The sequence below is a fragment of the Crocuta crocuta genome, unplaced genomic scaffold, assembly GCF_008692635.1.
Source record: "Crocuta crocuta isolate KB4526 unplaced genomic scaffold, BGI_CrCroc_1.0 scaffold179, whole genome shotgun sequence".
NCBI classification, from domain to species: domain Eukaryota; kingdom Metazoa; phylum Chordata; class Mammalia; order Carnivora; family Hyaenidae; genus Crocuta; species Crocuta crocuta.
In genome coordinates this window covers 6552898-6574186 of record NW_027551568.1, presented here as the reverse complement: position 1 = coordinate 6574186, position 21289 = coordinate 6552898, and the positions used below count along the sequence as shown (strand labels likewise).

Here is a 21289-nt window from a genome sequence, read left to right as displayed (position 1 = left end):
ATTCCTGGCCTCGCCCTGGTCTAAACTTCCATCATCCTTCATGTGGACCAGCCTGGGTCTTCCTGCGTCCACTTCATCACCATCTTCCCCCTGTGCTCCCCTCAGTGCTAACACCCCAGCCCACCTCATCGTCCCCCACAACCCCTGCCCGAGTTTAAAGGCCTTCAGCCCTTCCTACTTCTTTTAGGGTTCAACCCCACTCACCTAGCCTTGTCTACAAGGCAGGACTGGCCCAGCCCCAGGGTCCCTCAAACCCTCTCACATAAGCTGCCCCCCCGCCCCTTCCACCTGGACTGGCACACCACCCCCATCCCATCCACACATATCAGACTAACACTCCTCAGCTTAGGTCAGGATCTCCTGATGTGGCCTCTCATACCACCTTATACCACTTTCGATGTGGAAGGGCCAGGAAGGCAGGGCCCTGTTCCGCCTTGTTCAGTTCTGGGTGCACAGTGTGGGCCCGACACAGAGCAGAGGCTCAGTATGTACCGTTGAATGAATGAGTTCATGAATAAATGAATGCGTGAATGGGTGAACCTCCAACAGCACAGCTGCATGCCTCCTCTCCAGGACCTTCTTCTACTTCTGTGGAAGTATGCTGGAATATTCTATGTCTGTGACCATCCCCACCCCCATCCGCGGCGCATCCTGGGGGATAGGGACGAAACCTCATTCATCTCAGCATCCACGGTGCCCGGAATTGAAATGAAGTCAGCCTCAGGGTATGTGACATCTTCCTCCCCCAGTTCTGAAACCAGCCACGTCACTCTGAGTCATCTGTTCCTTTATTTATAAAATGAAGTTCTGTAACATTACTCCCCTGATCCCTTAATTGCTAGGGCTGATATTCTAGGCTTTCAAAACCAGAAGGATTCACTGTGTTCTTTAGACATGAGATACATTGGGGAAGTTTCTGTTAGCGTTCTACAGTGCCCATCAGGAGAGGCTTTGGAATCCCTCTGAGAGTCGACCTCCAAACACAGCGTGGCTTGGGCAACCCAGGAGCAGAGAGGCCTCCTCATTTGCTTTGGAAAATACACAACAGCATCTCCTTGATCTTTAGCCAGTCGGGAAATCGGAAGCTAATTAAGTTAGGCTCAACAAGCAATGCAGCCTGCTTCCGAACTGCTTCCTTGCAAAAATTCCTTGCATTTTCCGTCAGGAAAGAAAATGTCATGCGCTAGCCTATTAGCCACACAAAGGATTGAATAATGACAAATCTGATCTTTCTAATGCTAATTAAGACTTGGCCTCTCAAATAGAGATGAAATTTTATTCCTGCTTTTCTAATCTTACAAGAAACCAGAAGGAGCTAATGGCAGGGGTGAGCGTGGTGAAACTGGACGGGACGGGGGCGCTCATGCACATGCACTTGACCCTGAAGCCCAGCCTTTGGAAAGCTTCTTCCTCAACCGCTGTCACATACCAGTGCATATCCAGAGTCCGTCAGCCCTCAGTCCAACGTCGCTAGAAGGCAGGTGGCTCACTTCTCTGCCTCCGACATGGCAGAGAAGGTGTGATGCTTCGGATCCGGCCTTTGAACTAACTCCCCAGCGGTGGAAGAATCAGGATTTGGCATCCTGTAAGCCTCAGTTTCCAAATCTGTGAAGTAGGGATGATGATGACGTCCCACAGCAGGTTGCTGTGGAGATCACAAGGTCACTCACACGATGTGCCCCAGGGGAGTCTAGTACATCTGAGATGCTCAAGGGGAAGAATTCTGTCGTTTTTTGGTTATGGACGCAAAAGACCAGAAGGGCCTTTACATCTAGTCCAGGGTTTCTCAAAGCATGGAACTCGGGATGCTTTTTAGCTGTTTGCACATAAGCATGCTTTATTTACATGTTTATGCCTATATTTTCATGTCTATTAGACTACATGCCTATCATTGCTTAAGGCAGTGGTCCTCAGCCATAACCATACCTTACAATTGCTCAAGGAGCCTTTAAAATGCTCCAGCCCACAGAGGGGCGTGGCTTTGAGATTTTATACAACATTCTGCAAATGCCATTAGTGTGAATGGCCAGAATGAGAACAACTGGCTTAGGGCAAGGCTGGGTAAAAACTAGAAATAAGGCAAAGTAACATATCATCAAGGCGTCAAACTAAGGCTGAAGTTTGGGACACACGAATCAGCTGATGGTTGGTTTGAAGGCCATGTATTAGGATCACCTGTGGATGGAAGAGGGGGGGCAGCGGTGCTTGTTACCCTGCCGGATCCGTTAAATCAGAATCGCAAGGCTTGGACCTGGAAATCCATGTTCTCATCAGCGTGCCTGGCCCTGGTTCTCCGGAGGGCGTTTAGGAGCTACTCATTTTGTGAAGGTCAAGGCCCTGCTCAGGAGGAAGGGAGGCAGTGCGTGGCCTGCCCAATAGTAGAGAGATGGGGACGCTGACCAGCCAATGTCAGTTGATCGCACTGCCACCTGGGAGGTGTTGAGCCAACGTTCACTACAGGGCAGCCAGGGGCGCAGAGGCTGTGACTCTGGGTGCGCTGGGGGTTCTTTGGGGAAAGAGGGGTAGTGAGGCTTCTCTGAGTATGTCCAACCCAGGTCCCTAAGACTTGAAGGAGATAGAGAGGCAGGATGAATGCCCCGTCCAGGAAGATACTGCGAGGGTCCGTACGGCAGGAGTGTTTCCTGGGTGGAAACTTGCAGGCAAGCTTCGTGTTCAGACAGGTAGCAGGATGGTGAGTAACTCCTCGTCTAGAACCTCCAATATTTGGTGCCCAGAAGGCACAGGTGCAACATCTGGAGAATTCCATACCTACTCATCCCCACTGTTCCTGGGGCCTGGTTGCAGCAGGAGCTGAAAGACCGTGGAGAGATTCCAGAGCAAGGAAACCCCTGCCTGCTGAACAAAGACCCTGTCGCAGGCAAGCCACTTAGCCTCTGAGTCTCAGTGTATGCATGTTGAAAATGGGTTTTCACAGGATGATCCAGGGGGTGGGATGCGAGAGTGTATCTCGGCTCTGGAACAGGATACGTTCCAGATAATAACAAGGGGCTGCCTCTCAGAGGACAAACATGGCCCATCCTGACTTCCATCTTTGCTTCTGTACCGAGCTCTAGGGAAGCTGCAGAGCCCAGCTAACTCATTTTAGGAGCTCTCTCTAATGCCTTTTAGACATACCTTTCAGGGGCGCCTGGGTGGCTCAGTCAGTTGAGTGTCCAACTCTTGGTTTCGGCTCAGGTCATGATCTCACAGTTTGTGAGTTTGAGCCCCACATCTGACAGTGCAGAGCCTCTTTGGCATTCTCTCTCTCTCCTTCTTTCTCTGCCCCATGTGCACTCTCTCTCTCTCCCTCTTTCTCTCTTGCACATTTGCCCATGCTTGCTCTCTCTCAAAATAAATAAGTAAATTAAAAAAAAGATGTTAAAAAAATGAGTCCTTCAGTTCAACTCAGTTCAAGATACTCTGACTTGAGAGCCCTCCAGGAAGTGGTGGCCTCTCTTAGCTGGAAGGAGACCAGGTGGGAAGGAGGTTGATGCCTATAATAGAGGTGGGGGGGTCTCTGTTTCTCCCTGCTCAGAGTCTGGTCCAGCAGAACCCCACTGGGCAGTGATGGTGGCAGCTCTTGACTTTATTCCAGCCTTCCAGCCTGGCAGGGGGGACACTCGCCAAGCCTTATTCACAGGCTCTTGTTGAAAACAGATAAGATGATGCAAATGAACTAACAACCAGAATAAATGATAATTTTATTGAAAATAGCCACTTATATACTTACAGATGGATGGATGGGTGGATGCATGGCTAGATGGCTGGGTGGCTGGATTGGGAGATGGACTGAGTATGATGCCTTTGAGAACTGCAGACGGGAAGAGCCATGGGGAGTGTGAACTCCTTGTTGTCATGGGAGAAGTAGTGCGGAGAGGCCTCACCCGAGAACCAGGAAGCCCAGCCTAGTTGTGACTCATTTACACCTCAGTGCGTGGCCTCCAGTTACCTCCCTGCCCTTTGGTCTTCTCATCACTAGTCCACCGTGCAGGTGATCCAGCCCACAAAGTTCTGGGCAGGGCTATCTCTGACAATGAACGTGAAGGCATTCTGTAAACTGCAAAGCTCTATAAAAACGTGATTTTTTCCTGTTATTGCTTAATTTGCATTATATCATAGGCTCCCCATAACAACGTGTGCAACAGGGGAGAAGTGTCTCCATGTTCAGAAGGTCCCAAAGACATACTCCTACATCGCTATGCGAGCTTTGCTTGACCGGGTCCTTTCTGGGCAGCCCAGCCACGTTCCTGTAAAGATACAGGGAAAGCGAGAAAAGTCCCCACGAGTCAGGAGTCCAGACACGCAGAGTGACCTTGAGTCCTCCATGCCTGCAAACGGTCTCTACCGGAAGCGTCTGCTACAACTCTGTCTCCCTCTCCACTTGACGGGTCTTACTCATCACTCATTCATTACTTCATAGTATCTTAGTCCTGTTTTGTCTGTTTTATTTTAATGTCAGTGCCCTCAGATCTTCCCAGAATCAGGTGGGTCATAACAACAAATACGTCCATGGAGGGAACCGCCAAGGCTTGGCTGGTATGGGCAGAACTACATCTCCCAAAAAGATGTGCTGATGTCCTAACCACCCCCGTATCTCAGAATGTGAACCTGTTTGGAAATAAGGTCAACCCAGATCTAATAGGTTAAGATGAAGTCATGCTGGAGTAGGGTGGGGGCCTGATCCCAAATGACGGATGCCATTACAAGGAGAGGACACACGGGGGGAGGCCCAAGGGAAGACGCAGACAGACAGATGGAGGCTGGAGTCATGGCTGCAAGCCAAGGAATGCCACAAGTGGTCAAGGACACCAGATGCTAAGAGAAAGGCACAGAACAGCTTCTCTCCCAGATCCTTCAAAACAGCATGGCCATGCCAACACCTTGATCTCAGACTTCTAGCCTCTGGAACTTGAGGAAGTAGGTTTCTATTGCTTTCAATTCTCCCATTGGTGGCACTTTGTTATACAGCCTGAGGAAATGAATGTGCTCAGGGAACCGAGGGCTCTGACGCCCAGCCCTGACTCAACAGCACACACTGGCCGTGCACCCTTGCGCAAGTCTCTGGACCTCGCATTTCCTATCTGTAAAATGAAGGACTTGTGTTGTGATCAGTATTTGGCAGTTTTGCCGATAATTAGAATTACTTGGGACACGTATTAAAATTACAGCATATATTTTTATTGTTCATTTATTTTTGAAAGAGAGAGAGACCGAGGTGGGGGGAGGAGCAGAGAGGAGACACAGAATCTGAAGCAGGCTCCAGGCTCTGTGCTGACAGCTCAGATGTGGGGCTCGAACCCACAAACTGTGACATCATGACCTGAGCTGAAGCCGGATGCTTAACCGTCTGAGCCACCCAGTCGCCCCTAAAATTATTACTTATTGGTTAGATCTTCCCTCTGGATTTTTGGAATCAGCGGGTCTATGTTTCAAAAATCTATGTTTTTGAGAAAGTCTCCAGGTGGTAGCAACGACTGGCATCTCGCTGTTGCTGCCCTCTCTGGTGTTCTAGGTTTCTCAAGGGGCGAGCTTTACCCCTTGACCCCATAGACTCTATGGTAAGCCTACCATGGATGATGCGTGTTGAAATCTGTGTCCCTTCACCCAGACTGCAAACCCAAGAAGGCAGAGCCATGTTTGTGTCTGCCGCACATTGCCAGGAAGACGGCCAGTAGGGACCAGGCTCCGATTGAAGGGTAAATCATCTGTCTTGCAAATGTCCTACTCTGGGAGGCACGGTCAAGGACTTTGCAAGCTCTCATTCTCAAGCTCTCAGATGCGCCTCCCAGCCTCCAATCTGGCCCAGTCCCTGACTCCAGTCCACCCTCCATGCTCTTTCAGAGGAATACGTAAGACAGACACAGTTCCAAGTCACTTGATCCCGGGAGTGGGTTCTATGATTCTTCCCATTGTAAAAATAGGGAAAAAACTGAGGTTCTGAGAGGTTGAGTGACTTGCTCAAGGCCACAGAATGAGTGTGGAGATGCAGTTTGAACTTAGGGGGTCCTGTGTCAGCACCCAAGTCTCTCGGTCATGCCACCATCCTGCCACTCACAGTAGACCCTGTGCCAATAGGATCCCATGGGACAACTAGACGCTCCCATCTTTTGCCCCACCTGCCTCTCTGGAACGATCCGTCATTCTCCTCCCCCACTCACTGCACTACGGTGGCTCCTTGTCCTGTTGGCCCTTCTCCCTGGGGTGTCCTTCTGCTGGAAACTCCTTCCCTCACATGCAGGGAGCTGCCGGGGAGTGAGTCCCTGGTGTGTGTGTGGCTGTCGTAACACACGTTGTAACTATTGTAACTCGTCCACACGGCTCAACCCCACCCTGCCTTCCCGTCATTGCTCACATGGTACCTTCCAGTGAGGCCTTCCAGAACCATCTTTTTAAAATTTGCAATGCCCCCCACACACCCCCACAGCCCTCCGTACCCCCTACTTTGTTTTTCCGCGGCACCCATCCAAATCTAATAAACTATCCTGTACTTACAAGCGTGGTCTACGATCTGACTCCGTTAGAATGTAAGTGGACGTGGACAGGAAATTCTTGCCTGTCCGTTTTCATCGCTCCAGCCACGGCACGTGCCATAAGAGTGCTGGGACCGAGGCACACGCTCTGTCAGTGCTTGCCATTCCACACTGCTGTGTGTCTGTCTCCCTCCTCCGAGTGTGAACCCCTTAGAGGAGGGGCTTTATCTGATTCATTTCTGTGCCTACAGTGACTAACACAGGGCCTGGCTCTTAGCTCTTAGTACATATTCGGGAAGCCTTTGTGGAAGAAATGAATGAGCAAGTGAATGAATGAACAAATGCATGAGTAGTTTGTGCAGCCAAATGAAGCAAATGAGTGTCCATTTATGGCCTTGCCTGTGGCTGCTGCTCAGGGTGGAATGAGCCCCTGAGGCAGCCTCTGGGACGTTGATAGCCCAAAAGGTCACGCAAGGCTGTAAAGGTTGAACTAAGTGGCCAGGCCTGGCCAGCCTGGGCACAACCGTGATGCCAGCTGGGGTACGCCCCTGCCCCTCCCCCGACAGAGCACTGGGCTTCCCCCGACTTTGTGCAAGAAACTGGCCTCCTGGCCCCAACCCCACGGAGAGAGAGCCTCTGTGTGCTCAGCTGTCCCCAGCAGCTGCTTCTCAGGAAACGGAGGGACAGAAAACGGCATCTGCTCCAAGCGCCCGTCCACTCCCTGTGTTTCCTGGCCCAGCTGCGCGTCGATGTGCCGTTCTGTGTTTTTTCCTCCCAGCCCCCCGCTCTGGCCCAAGCTTTGGCAGACCCAGGAAAGCAACGGTCCTCCTTGGAAGGCTACGGGGCGCATGGGTCTCTCTTCCAGACCCACTGCTCTGTCTCTAGCCAGGAAAGGGCCGGCTGCTGCCGGCTGGATGCAGGGTGAATGCAGGAGTCGTCGATGCTCCTGCTGAGTGAGCGAGGTCCTCTCTTGCTGCAGAAGCCGCGAGGCTCCGCTCCCTCTCTGTGGTTCAGGGGCGTGGGCCCTGCAGACTTCTGGGCAGGGAAGTCTTGCTGCTTTGGACAGAGGATGAGCCTGAATGGTCCGTTCATGACCTCAGACTGTGTGCGGCCAGGCCGGGAGGGTGGAGCCGGCAGCTGGGGCTCCAAGGTCAAGGCGATTTCAGAACCCTCATCCCTCTGGCTGGGAGGAAAGGCCTGTAATCTTAACCTTCAAAGTAAGAGCCAGTGCAGGAGACAGATTCAGAACTCTGCTAAGCACACAGTTCAAAGGAACTCATGGATTCCATTCATTTTTTTTCTCTTTATGCTTCCTTAGAAGCTAATTCGTTCTTTCCTTCACAGAAACAAAGCAGCCTGCTCTATTCATTCCTTTAAGTAGCATATTGATTTCCTCCCATTCATCCTTCTGCTAATTAATTAATTAGTTAATGAATTCATTGAACGTGTTTATCAAGCACCATGTTTTGGACTGTATTCTAGGTGCCAGGCACAGCAGGAAATGTGGCTGGGAGGCTGGGCTAGGGTTTCAGGAGGAAACAGAAGCCACCCCAGACAGTTCCAGGGACTTACAAAGGTGTGGGTAGGGGTGAAGGAACAGATGGAGAATGGCCAGATTCCCCATGACGACGAGGAGCCTTGACCATGAGGCTCACCCTGAAGGCAAGGGAAGGAAGTGGTGCTGAGAAGGAGGAGGCCGTAGCAGGGGACATGCTTCCCACCCGTGGGTTTCCTGCCCGCGCCTCTCTCGGGCTGATGGCTTCTTGCGAGGGAGTCCGCCGATATTGTCCATTAGGGCCGGCTCCCCAGGCCAAGACCGGGAAGGGGGGAACCGGAGCCATGGAGGCCAGGAGGGTGGTCGGCACAAGACCCCCTCCCAGCTCTCTGGGCTACGCGTTCCATCGGAAGGATCCAGATCGACAAACAGGTAAACATTCATCCGATGGTGTCTGGAGCGGTTCAGAAGCAAACCAGGGCAGGATAGGCGAGATTATGGGGGTGATCAGTTACGAGCTTGCGCTTTATATGATGCGGTCGGGGGGTTCTCTCCAGTGGGCTGTATTGAAGTGCAGACCAGAGGGAAGTGAGCCATCAGCCCTTTGCAGATCTTGGGGAGGATGAGGAACAGCAGGGACAAAATGTCCTGAGACAAGAGTGTATTAGAGCCACAAGGGATCCAGTTGGCCGGAGTGGAGGGGCGGGGAAAGAGAGACGGGGGCAGAGTCTGAGTCATCAGACTCAGAGGCCACAGCATTCGCTGAGGCCTGAGGCCAGAATCCTGAGCTCAGGGGCTCCGGAGCCATCGGGAGGGGCATTTTCTGAGCACAGGAGGGAGGAGGTCCCACCTACATTATAAAGAGCACGGAGATGCTCTGTGGGGAAGTGGGGGGTGGGGGAAGGGGCAGGGAGATGAGGCTGGTGGGGAGGCGGAGGCAGCGGCTCCTCCTGGGGCTGGCAAGGCTGCTCCGACTAGGGCTAAGGAGCTAGGACTGATGGGAGGCGATTGGATTCTGGATCCGGGAAGAAGGGTGGGGACAGCTGGTCCTCCCCAGAAGGGTGATGCCACTGACCAGCGCAGGAAGACCGTGGAGGAGCTGGTTTGGACGGGGTGGGAGGGAGGGCGGCAGGCTGTGGACCTATGAGCTTGAGATTATAATTATTCATGCAGGGGACCGCCCTGGCTTCAGACACATGACTGTCTCCAAGCTCTTGCCTTGCCAGAGACCTACCCAGCCACTTCCTCGGCTTCATCTGGTCACCTTAATGAGGCTCCTCTTAGTACCCAACTGCCCATGTCCTGTGGGCTGGCCAGGAAGGTGGCACACCCTGCCTGGGGTAGAGCCTGGATGTCGTCAGCAGGCAGGTGGGAGCAGAGCCTCCCGGCAGCCGGTGCAGAGAGTAGGGAAGGAGGAGAGGCCCCAGAGAAGAATGTGGAAGGCGGCCAGAGACGCGGGAGAGAACCAGGCAGCTGCTCAGTGAGCAGCTCGGACGAGTGTTTCCAGGTCTCAGGAAAATCCAGGCAACCAGCAACTGTCCCACAGCCTGTCCTTTGACATCAAAGCCACATGCTGAGTCTCCTTGGGAACACAAATTCACCAAGACCTGCTCCCGGCCGCCAAAGGCTGCTACCTTGTTCTTGCTGGTCAGCTCTGCTCCGGCTGAACAACACCCTGGGAGAAACTCTGAATGAACAGCTAAGTATAAATATTTACTTGGACCCTCTGAATTTCATAAACGATTAACTTGTAAGTGTTAAAAATAGGCACAGTTTACAGGTGCTGAGTATTATGTCCACATGTTACTAATCTCCACATACGGACGTGTTGTGTTTATGATCCAGGTAAGGAAACTGAGCTCAGAGAGGTTAAGTGAGTTGCTTGAGGTCACAACGCTGGCTGGTGGCAAGCCAGGTCACCACGTGGGTTCCAGATTCAACCAGACCCATGAGCCAGGACGAGGGTCTGGATCTTAGGACATTCCACTCCACTTTTTTTTTTTTTTAAACAGGTCAATATTTCACTTTTTATTTTTTATTTTATTTTTTTTAATGTTTTTATTTATTTCTAGAAGAGAGAGAGACAACGTGAGCAGGGGAGGGTCAGAGAGAGAGGGAGTCACAGACTCTGAAACAGGCTCCAGGCTCTGAGCTGGCAGTCAGCACAGAGCCCGATGCGGGGCTCGAACCCACGAACCACGAGATCATGACCTAAGCGAAAGTCGGACGCTTAACCGACTAAGCCACCCAGGTGCCCCAATATTTCACTTTTTAAAAACAGGTCAATATCTCAAACTTCTTTCACAGTGGTAATTAAACCATACATAGGTCTGACCAGGCTTGTTTTTTATGTTTATTTATTTATTTTTAATTATTATTATTTTTTTAATGTTTTATTTATTTCTAGGAGAGAGAGAGAGAGACAGCGTGAGCAGGGGAGGGTCAGAGAGAGAGGGAGTCACAGACTAAAACAGGCTCCAGGCTCTGAGCTGGCAGTCAGCACAGAGCCCGACGAGGGGCTCGAAAACACGAACCGCGAGATCATGACCTAAGCGAAAGTCGGACGCTTAACCAACTAAGCCACCCAGACGCCCCTATTTTTAATTATTTTTAATGTTTTTTTTTATTTTTGAGAGAGAGAGAGATTGAGAGCGAGTGCAGGGAAGGGGTACAAAGAGAGGGAGACACAGAATCCGAAGCAGGCTCCAGGCTCTGAGCTGTCAGCACAGAGCCTGACGCGGGGCTCGAACTCACAAACCATGAGATCATGACCTGAGCTGACATCAGACATTTAACCGACAGAGCCACCCAGGCACCTCTGACCATGTTTGTTCTTAAAGGGCTTGTGAAGTCACAGTAACAGTTTCATGAGGACTCTGGTAAAACCAAAGTGATACCAAGCCAACATGTGATAGACAGGTCTTTAAACTCCGAGGTTTCTTGTTTGTTTATTTTTTTAAGGTCTCCACCCTAATTTCTGACTTCCATAAAACTTAAGAGCACTCCTGCCATTTCTCTTCTGGAAGTATTCTTAGTGACAGACGGAAGCACTTCCTTGCCTTCATTTTTATGAGTGTAGAAGTCGTCTGTCAACCTACTTAAAAGTAGCTCTCATCTTGAGTGAAGGCTCAACTCTCCCACTTTTTTGCTTATTTACATTCAAGCGAGTTAACATATAGTGTAGTATTGGTCTCGGGAGTAGAATTTAGTGATTCATCTCTTCCATATGACCCCCAGTGCTCATCCCAACAAGTGTCCTCCTAATGCCCATCCCCCACCCACCTCCCCTCCAGCGAGACCCTCAGTTGGTTCTCTGTAGTTAAGAGTTTCTTAAGGTTTGCTTCCCTCTCTGTTTTTGTCTTAGTTTACTTTTCCTTCCCCTCCCCTATGCTCATCTGTTGTGTTCATAAACTCCACATAGGAGTGAAATCCTATGATCTTTGTCTCTCTCTGACTGACTTATTTCGCCGACTCAAATTCTGAGGGCGTCTCTGGTACTGCACAAGAGTTCACAGACTTTTCTCATCAAAAAGGGTTCATTTTGTGATCAATTGTCCACATCAAGCCCAATCCAGTCCTCCAGGCTTCATGGTTGACCTTCCAGATAAGGGAGCTGAGTGTGGGGAGGCCCAAATGCAATAGGAGGAGCCAGGCAGACGGGGGTGATTGCTGGTCACAGACAACTCACACCTGCCTGGACGGACTTGGGCAGAGAAGCTGTGTAATAGGTGGACCGTGGAAGCTTGTGATATCAACGGAGAGACTTGTGATATCAAGTTGTGATATCAACTGGTATTTCCAGTACCCAGGTTCTGGAAATACGCAGAAGGGGTGGGAAGCAGGCAGTGAGAGAGCAGCCTGGTTAGGAGGTCCCTGACCCGTCACTGCTGGCCACTGGCCACCGGACGCTGGCTAGAGAATGTTTTGCGTCGCTCTGTGTCGGCCCCCAGGAGCAGAGCTGGTGGGATGCCGGCTGCCGGTCCAGGTTGAGCCCTCGTGTGGGAGTTTTCTGAGGACAAAAGAGAGCTTAGCGGGCAGTGTGGCTTCTCTGGTCAGTTAGTCACCAGATATGCATTAAATGCCTACTATGTGCTGAACTCCGTACCGCTCACTGGGACAATAGCAATGAGAAGAGACAAGGTCCCTGCCCCCCATGGGGTTGCATTCTGCAGGGGAGGAAAGACGAGAGCCCCCAAACAAATAGACAAAAAAAAGTAGCTTCAGGTAGTAAGTATGTGGAAGAAAATAAAAGGTAATGGAAGAGAGAAAAAGAGCGAAGGAGGAGAGAGAGGAACAGGAGAGGGAGAAGGAGGAGGAGGAGGAAGGGAGGGAGAGGCAGGCAGGCAGGCAGACTTGGGGTCAGGGTGAGTTTTGATGGGTTTTGGGGTGGTGAATTCTTGAGACGTTTTTGGTGCAAAAAAGGTGATTTTCTTAGACGATGGGGACAGAGTCTGTGGGCGTGCGAAGAATGGCTTGTTATATATGGAGCTGGGGGAGGCAAAGGGAAAAGGGAAGCTTCCAGAAGGACTTTCACATGCCGGAGAGGACTCAGGAGATAGTGGAGGCCTTGCTGCGGTCAAGCGAAGGTTGCTTTCCCTCCAGGAAGGCATTAACATTAGGACGGTGGGGGTTCCTGGAGACACGATAGACTCTGTCTTTGCCTCAAGTCTTTGCCAAGGGGCTGCAGGTTATAAAGAAATGTACCTGCCTTCCTTCTCGCCTCTGCTCCCCACCTCACTACGGAGGGGAGGCTGATGTCAGGGCTCCAGGAAAGGAGTCTAGAGGTTTCTTGAGATTCGGTTATTGATACGGTTGCCTTTTTCCTATAATTTACTAAAATATTCGTAAACGGATGGAGACTCAAGTCCTGCACGACTGTGATTTCATTTCCATCATTTAACCCTTTGTTTCTCCCTTTCCTCTGTTCTTGGGTGTCCAGGGGTGCCTGAGGAATGTCATGCGCGTACCCCCTTGGGGGGGGGGGTGTTAGTTTGTGCTTTGCCCTCAGCTGGCCTTATGCTCCCTCATCAGGTTTGGCTTAGCCAGGGAGGCGAAGGAGGGCATCTCTAAGGGGACATTTGAGAGGTGGCCTTGGGGACAACCGTGAAGCAGCCCTATAACAGCTTGGGTACGGATCCCTGGGCAGGAGGGGCAGCAGGTCCACAGGCCCCGAGATGGTGGAATTTGGGGGTTCGGGAGGAAAGGAGAAGCCAGGGTGAGGGGCCTGTGGAGGCCGAAGGAGAGAGCGGAGTGAAAAGATGGAGAGGCAGACATGGGCCTCGTCACCAAGGACCTCCATGACCTTGTAAATCCCACAGCCCGTCAGCAGCAGGGCCGGAACGGGAACCCAGGCTGAGAGGTGCTCTTCCTGTGTGACATGGGTGAATGGGGACGGGAGTCTGACTCTGGGCCGAGGGAACAGCAAGTCAGGACTTGATCCAGGAGAAACACTGGAGGCTCAGAGCAGTGAGCGTCCCTCGGTCTGGGTGTTTGCGGACGAAGTCGCCTGGGCCGCCTCTGGATGGAGGGTGTCTGTGGAATGGGGGGTGAGGAGGGCACCTGTCCGGAGGCTGTGGCAAGCGCTGTCTCGCGTCCCCGGGGAGGGATGCACCATCTGCCCAGGAGGTAACTGAGAGCTGATGTGGTGAGAAATGTCATGACTCCAACCGGCACCAGGAGGGAGTTTGGAGGGAGGAAGGAGTCTTGTTTTTTGGCCGAGGAACTGGGAAGGGGGCTGAACGGGAAGGGGGGAGGCCTGAGGAAAGAGGGGATTTGGACAGGGGTATCAGAAGTTCAGTTTGGGACCGGGTGTGTTTGAGAAGCTTAGCCAAGCGTCAGCACTGACGGGAAGGTGGTCGCGCGAGCCTGGACCTCAGGGGAGAGGTCCGAGCGGAAGGGGTAGGTGTGGGGAGTCAGCATCGCACCGAGGGTTTGGAGGCTGCGATGGGACGAGTCTGGGTGAGGTTGCAGAGCAGAGGGGAGGCCACCGGGCCAAGTCCTGGGACGCTTTGCCATCAGTCACCTCGCAAAGAGCCAACTAAGGAAGAAACAGGTGAGGGAACACCTGGCCAGCATGTTGGCTGCAAGACAGGACAAGGAAGTTTCTTTTTTTTTTAATTGTTTACTTATTTTTGAGAGAGAGAGAGAGAGAGAACATGAATGAGGGGCAGAGAGGGAGAGGGAGACACAGAATCGGAAGCAGGCCCCAGGCTCTGAGCCATCAGCACAGAGCCTGACGAGGGGCTCGAACTCACGGACTGTGAGATCATGGCTTGAGCTGAAGTCGGACGCTTAACGGACAGAGCCACCCAGGTGCCCCAGGACAAGGAAGTTTCTAGGACCCAGAAGGAAGAGGCGTGGTCACCTTCACCAAAGGTGCTGGGAGGTTATAGGGAATTGACCAGTGACTTTGGACTATTAATGTCCTCAATAGGAGCAAGTGGGGTGGTGGGTCAAAACCCTTCTCCATCAGCGAGAATGGGAAGGGCAAAGTGGAGACTGAATTCTCTTTGGGACACGTTAGCTGTAAGAAAGAGCGAGGAAATGGGGTGATAACAGAATGTCATGGGGTCAAAGGAAGTTTTTTTTTGTTCTTCACTGAGGTGAACGTCACTTAACCGAGAATGAACTATTTCTGAGTGAACAGCTCAGTGGCACTGAATGCATTCACGATGTCAGTCAGCAGCACCTGTGTCTGGCTCCAAAACATTTTCATCTCCCCAAAAGCAAACCCCTCACCTGTAAAATAGCAGTTCCCTCGCACCCATGAATCTGCTTTAGCCTCTGTGGATTTGTCTTTCCTGGACATTCCATTTGTTTGTTTGTTTGTTTATAATGTTTGTTTATTTTTGAGAGAGAGAGACAGAGAGCACAAGCGGGTGAGGGGTAGAGAAAGAGAGAGGCGCAGAATCGGAAGCAGGCTCCAGGCTCCAAGCTGTCAGCACAGAGCCGGACGCAGGGCTTGAACTCATGAACTGGGAGATCATGACCTGAGCTGAAGTCGAACACTCAACTGACTGAGCCCCTGGGACATCCCTCTGGATATTCCATTGAAATGGAATCAGAAAACATGTAACTGTTTGTGTCCAGCTTTTGCACCTCAGCATAACGGTTTCAAGGGTCTTCCCCACTGTAACCGTGTATCAGGGCTTCATTCCTTTCCATGTCTGAATAATAATAACCCATTGTATGGGGAGCCCCTAAGTGTGTATCCATTCATTAACTAATGGGCATTTGGACTGTGTCCACATTTTCACTACTGTAAACAGCACCGCTGTAAGCATTTGTGTTCACGTTTTATTTGCACACCTGTTTTCAATTCTCTTGGGTCTAGACCCAGGCGTGGTATTGCTGGGGCAGAAGGAAATCCTATGTTTACTCTTTGGGAAACCGTCAAACTGTCTTCCACAGTGTCTAAACCAGTTTACATTCCCACTAGCAACGTAGGAGGGGCCCAGCTCCTCCACATCCTCGCCAGCGCGTCTTCCTTCAGTGTTCCTTTTTAAGTTGGTGATATGAAGACACCCTGGTATGTAGCCTAGAGTTATCTGATGCAGAAGGAGAAATGGATGATGGCGAAGGGAAAGGGGATAATGTCCCGGAGAAGAGCCTTGACAAGGTGAGAGGGATGTGCCCACAAGTCCCAGGATATCAGAGATTCCAAACCGGGAAGTCTTTTTGGATGCCGCACGGCCAGAAAGCAAAAAGAGAAATGTGACTGACAGTAAGTTCCCAAGGCTCACTCTGATGGGCTTGTCATCTCTGGTGAGGGGCTTCCCCACAGAGCAGCAGGGAACGGGACAGGGTGGAGAGAGGGGCACGGAGCGGGTGGTCTTGCTTTAAGCATCAGTTCTCATCCATAAGCCATGGTGCTTTAGGCAAGTAGGGTGACCTGTGGAACCCCAGGATGCTCGCCCACAGCATAGAGATAACAAAAGCTTAGTGGCTGCTCTCAGGATTAAATGACGCTTTGCATAACCAGTGCGTGGCACACAGTAGGTGCTTACTAAATGCAGGTCTCTTCCATTGGCTCATCCTTCTGACTCGATTGTGAATTACCCAATGGAAGTACAGGTTTACCCTTCTTTGCAGCCTTCCCGGGTTCTAGTACTATGTGGACCCCATAGTAGGTGCCCCATAAACTCTTGAAAAAGAATCAATCAAGAAACAAGAATACAAATGATGATCAGGAAAGAGACTTCCCAAAACAATAGCAACAGTGAGTATTCACTGGGTGCTTGCTACATGGCAGGCAATTCCAAGGGCAATATCTTGTTTGGTCAATACAGCATAGCCTTGAGACAAGTACCACTTATTCCCACTTAGCAAACAGGTGACTTATCCTGTGTGACACACTGGGGAAGAGGCAGGCTGGGATTGGAGGTTTGACATGAAATCTCGGGCTCTTAGTCATCATGTGATTCTATCTGCCTCGACACTGCTAAACCGATGGTTGAATAATCTTGGCACCCAGAATGATTTGCTGCAGCTAAAAAATGTCAAGAGAGAGGTCAGGTGACTGACTGGGGAATGGAAGGGTTGGGCACCAACTGGATAATTGTGGAGGCTTTGAAAACCCTGGGGGAGCAATCGCATTGGCCAGGTGTGTCCGCATTTCCTTGAGCCCAGCTGAAATCACCTTGGCCACAGAAATGTCATCTTCCTGGTATGCAGGTTGGGTCAGACATTGCAGGTTGGTGGATAAAGTCACCTGGGGTAGATACTTCGTAGGGATCAGGCAATTTCTTCCTGTTCTCCAGTCCACCATTTTGTCAACATCAAGGTTGGGAAACTGGGGAAATGGGATTGGCCATGAGAAGGTTGCCTGGGTGCTCTGAATTGATGCCAAGGGACTTAAGAGGGCTTTTCCAAGTGCAAGGCCCAAGCATATGCTTGAACCAGGCCCAGAGTCCCTTTTCCGTGGTGGGTGGGACTCCCAGGTGCCATCTTTCTACGCTTCACCCCAGAACCGTTCCTCACTCCCCGTGCCCTCTGCTCTCTCTGTGAACTGGTCAGGAGGAGGCTTTGGTGCCCGTGGCTGAGCTCAGATCTTGCCCCCATTGCCCAGCCATCATGCTTTTGGATTCTTCACCTCTTTCTCTCATACCCCTCTGCCACTCCAGCCCTCTGTTCATCTCAGAGTCCTGAAGATAGAGTAGGATTCGCACGTGGGCATCTCTTTCAAGCCACCAGGACAGGTCAGGGGGACATTGTGGCATTCATAAGTCACCAACAATGGCAATGACCACGGGTACAGCATTTCAGAGTGATGGCTCCCCTGTATTTCTCCAGGGGCTGATTATACTCTGACAGCGACAGCCTAGCAAGGATAAACTTTTCATCTTGCCCATTGGGGCTCAGAGCCCCATCAATGCACCATTTGTATTCTGCTCTGTAGCTGGTGCATGTCATGTCACTTACCCCTCACCACGGCCTCGGCAGATTCTGCGCCGGTCACATCCTCACATTAGTAAGAAGCCATCGGACACGCAGGAAGGTCAACCCGATAGTCAGCAGCGGCTTTGCCAGAACACCTCTGCCCTTGACTCTGGTCCAGGACTTGTTGGCCCCCACCTGGCATGTTTTTAATAAGCTGAGCCAGCCATCAATAGTTCACTGTTAATCATTTATCTCTCGTGCAGATAGACATTAAGGAATGTTTATAGTAATAGCTGGATGCCGTTTAATCATTAATGCTGCTTTCTCTCACAGTTTCCCAGACTTCTATCTGATTATACTCGCGAGTTGATTTATCTATGAAGCGTCTTCTGTTTGCTCTTTAGACTGTAGCTGGCAAGGGAGGCTCCAGGACCCAGGTGAGTTATGCTCACGGACTTGGACCAGCTTTGGGGATGATTTCAAGAATTTCTAAGCCTCTCGTAGAGCAGCTGGAACAAGGAAATTGAAAAGTGAGGGATCTGAACATCAATTTAGGTGAAGATTAAGTGAGAAAATGCACGTAAAGTACTTAGCATGGTGTTTGATGAATGTTAATATAAAAATGAAATTGATAATGAGTGGTCATGGCTAAAGCAATTATTCCAGTGACTGATAACCCAGTAATCTTCTGCCTTCCTCTCTCTCTCTCTCTTTCTTTATCTCTCTCTCCCTCTCTAGAGGGATATTCTCTAGAATATATACATTTTATCAGCTACTGCTGACTGCTCTTCTGTACTTGATCAAAGCATGGTTGCAGGTAAAAATCTCTGCTGTCTCAAAGCTACTCTATTTTCCACATTCCTTTTTAGTATGTTGTTTTAGGGTTAGCTGTAGCTCCATGCCAAAGTCAGCAGAGAATTAACCCTGAAAATAGAGAATAAAGCCCTAGCCAAGTATTACTCCATTAAAACATGGGGGGAATAGGAAGTATGGAGCATTTCCTGTTGAGAGCTGTGACCCAGGCACCACTGGGCTTGTGCGGCAGTCTGAACATGACAGCACCTGCAGGCATTTTGAGGGAGGTGACCTCCAGCTTTAGGAGATCAAGTCCACCTGTGCTATCCGCTGCGGTCTACGGAGGTCAATAGCACCTTTCCTTTGCCTCTGTCTTTGCAGCCAACCCAGATGTACAAGTGATGATTTGGTCAGAAGCTTTCTGGGCTCAGATCCAACCTCTGCAACAGGTTGGGTGGGTAAAAATGCTTCCCTAAGGCTAGCTTTCTTTCTTTCTTTTTATTTCTGAGAAAGAGAGAGACACAGCATGAGCAGGGGAGGGTCAGAGAGAGAGAGGGAGACACAGAATCTGAAGCAGGCTCCAGGCTCTGAGCTAGCCGTCAGCACAGAGCCCAATGCGGGGCTGGAACCCATGATCTGTGAGATCATGACCTGAGCCAAAGTTGATCGCTTAACTGACTGAGCCCCCCAGGCTCCCCTTGCTTACTTTATTTCTAACATGGCTGGCCTGGCGATGGATACATGGTGACTGTGAAGCTTCTGTTATCAGCAGCGAGGTGATTTTCTAAACATTTGACCCCAGGGACAGCCTAGGTGGAGGCCAATCAGATTACCAGGAACAGAGTCCTAGTGCTCAGTCATGGTAGACGTTAACTCTGTCACTGGTGGATTGTGGCCGGTGAACACTCTGGGGGGCTTGGGATGTGGCTGTTCACCCATGGCTGCAGTACTCGGAGCTTCTAAGAACGGGCATGGCCACACCGGCCGACACCGGCAGCCTGTTAGATTCGAACAGCAGCACATTTTGTATTATTAGCGCGGACTGAAAAGATAGGGAGCTGACATGTTAGGAGCTTCATGCGGAACGGATATTTGTATTATATTTATTCATCATTCCGTTTAAGCTTGATGATGAGGTTGTCATTTAGCATTTACTATGTGCTTCATATACACTGATCTTCACAAATGCCCTGTGAGATATGTCCTGTTATTATCCATCACTTGACATAAAGAAACAGGCACAGAGAGGTTAAGTAGCTTTCCCCAAGGCACACAGCTAGTAAGCTATCGAGCTGGGATTGGAACTCACGGCTGCATACAGCCTGGGATGCAGGCTGTCTGCATTTGGCCTTGTGCTGGGCAGGCGGGCAGTTTCTCACCTGTGACAGGATGTGTCACAGACAATGAGGTCATCGTCAGTTGTGTGGTGGGCTCTGTAGGGTGGGGCACAGAGTCTCAACTTCAAGGCTCACCTCCTCCACTTGACTGTCTGTTCCTTCTGGGAAATCAGAATCACTCCCTTCTGTGCATGGGAAGGAGGAAAGGCATTCTAGAATAAGGGACAGCCCAAGGAACATGAGAGTGGCCTGGAAATGGAGGTCTGGGGGCTGGAGTATCCCTGAGTGTGTGCTGGGATGAGACAGGCGGAGTCCCTCAGGGGAGGGCCCCGGGGGCCACACTCCAGTGTTGGCTACCGCAGCTGGCCAATCAACATCGTCGTCAGAGCGGCTCAGGTGACTTCTGGATCGCAGAGCCTCCCCCCCCATAAGAACTGGGTAGCCTTCCAGAATTGTATTGCTTATGTCTCCTTGGCTACCTGACGCCTTAAGCACTTCATCAAAACAAAATAGTTTTAAGTTTAAAGCAGTTTTTAAACCTTGCCTTTCTAGTTATAGATGTGGCTTTTTTCAGTATCAAAAACCGGAGACATATAGGAAAACCGACCAGTTAAAAACGGGTGAAAAGACCTCGGCAGTGTGGAAATTGCTTTCTGTGTTGCCGCCCCCAGGGGGTCTATTTTCTCTGCACAGAAGTATGTGATCGGTCCTGTGCACCCTCCCCCCCACCCCGCTGCGGCCCTGTGCCCTCCTGCGGTCCCGTCCTGTGCCGGCCACCCACTGGCCTTCTGTGTGCCCTGGGGGCCGTCTGTACCGTGTGCCCTGGGAGCCGTCTATACCGTGTGCCCTGGGGGCCATCTGTACACTCTCTGAGAATGCAGGCTTCACCAGGGCAGGCCAGAGTCAGTCTCTGGCATTAGGGGCTTCACGAATACTTGCTGAATAAATCACTTAACATGTAAATATTTTTAAAACTTTAATTTTATATTACAAAACACATGAGCATAGTTTAAGTACACATATCCTATAATAGTGTGAATCTATTCATAAGTACCTCTATTTCCAAAGTGAACTAGTGGATATTCTTTAATATATCTTCCTGTTTGTCGAGTAAGATTATAAGCATTTTCCCATGACGTTGTTTTATTTTTTAATTTTAAACCTTTAAAAAAAATTTTAGGGGCGCTGGTGGCTCAGTCGGTTAAGCATCTGACTCTCAGTTTCAGCTCAGGTCATGATCTCACCTTTTGTGTGTTCGAGCCTCACATTGGGCTCTAAGCTGACAGCACAGAGCCTGCTTGGGTTTCTCTCTCCCTCTCTCTCTGCTCCTCTCCCACTTGTGCTATCTCTGTCTCTCTCAAAATAAGTAAATACACTTAAAAAATTTTTAATGTTTATTTATTTTTGAGAGAGAGACAGAGCTTGAGCAGGGGAGGGGCAGAAAGAGAGGGAGAGACACAATCTGAAGCAGGCTCCAGGCTCCGAGCTGTCAGCACAGACCCTGATGTGGGGCTCGAACCCAGGAGCTGTGAGATCACGACCTGAGCTGAAGTCAGATGCCCAACTGACTGAGCTATATCATGCGCCCTTAAATGTTCTTTTTTTTTTAATTTTTTTTAATGTTTTATTTATTTCTAGGAGAGAGAGAGAGAGAGACAGCGTGAGTAGGGGAGGGTCAGAAAGAGAGGGAGTCACAGACTGAAACAGGCTCCAGGCTCTGAGCTGGCAGTCAGCACAGAGCCCGACGCAGGGCTCGAACCCACGAACCGCGAGATCATGACCTAAGCGAAAGTCGGACGCTTAACCGACTAAGC

General features: G+C 50.7%; 1 protein-coding gene across 2 annotated transcripts in view; it reads left to right on the top strand.

Annotated features, from left to right (window-relative positions):
* Positions 1-21289, top strand: part of SLC2A9 (solute carrier family 2 member 9) — a 246081-nt gene that overhangs the window by 14751 nt on the left and 210041 nt on the right. Inside the window, exon 1 of one of the 2 annotated variants that reach the window (XM_077750504.1) lies at positions 9266-9663. The exons of the other annotated variant lie outside the window; for it this stretch is intronic. The gene's annotated coding sequence lies outside the window, so the exon portion shown is untranslated. Of the gene's footprint in view, positions 1-9265; positions 9664-21289 lie in introns of those variants that run through there. 2 annotated transcript variants of the gene reach the window in all.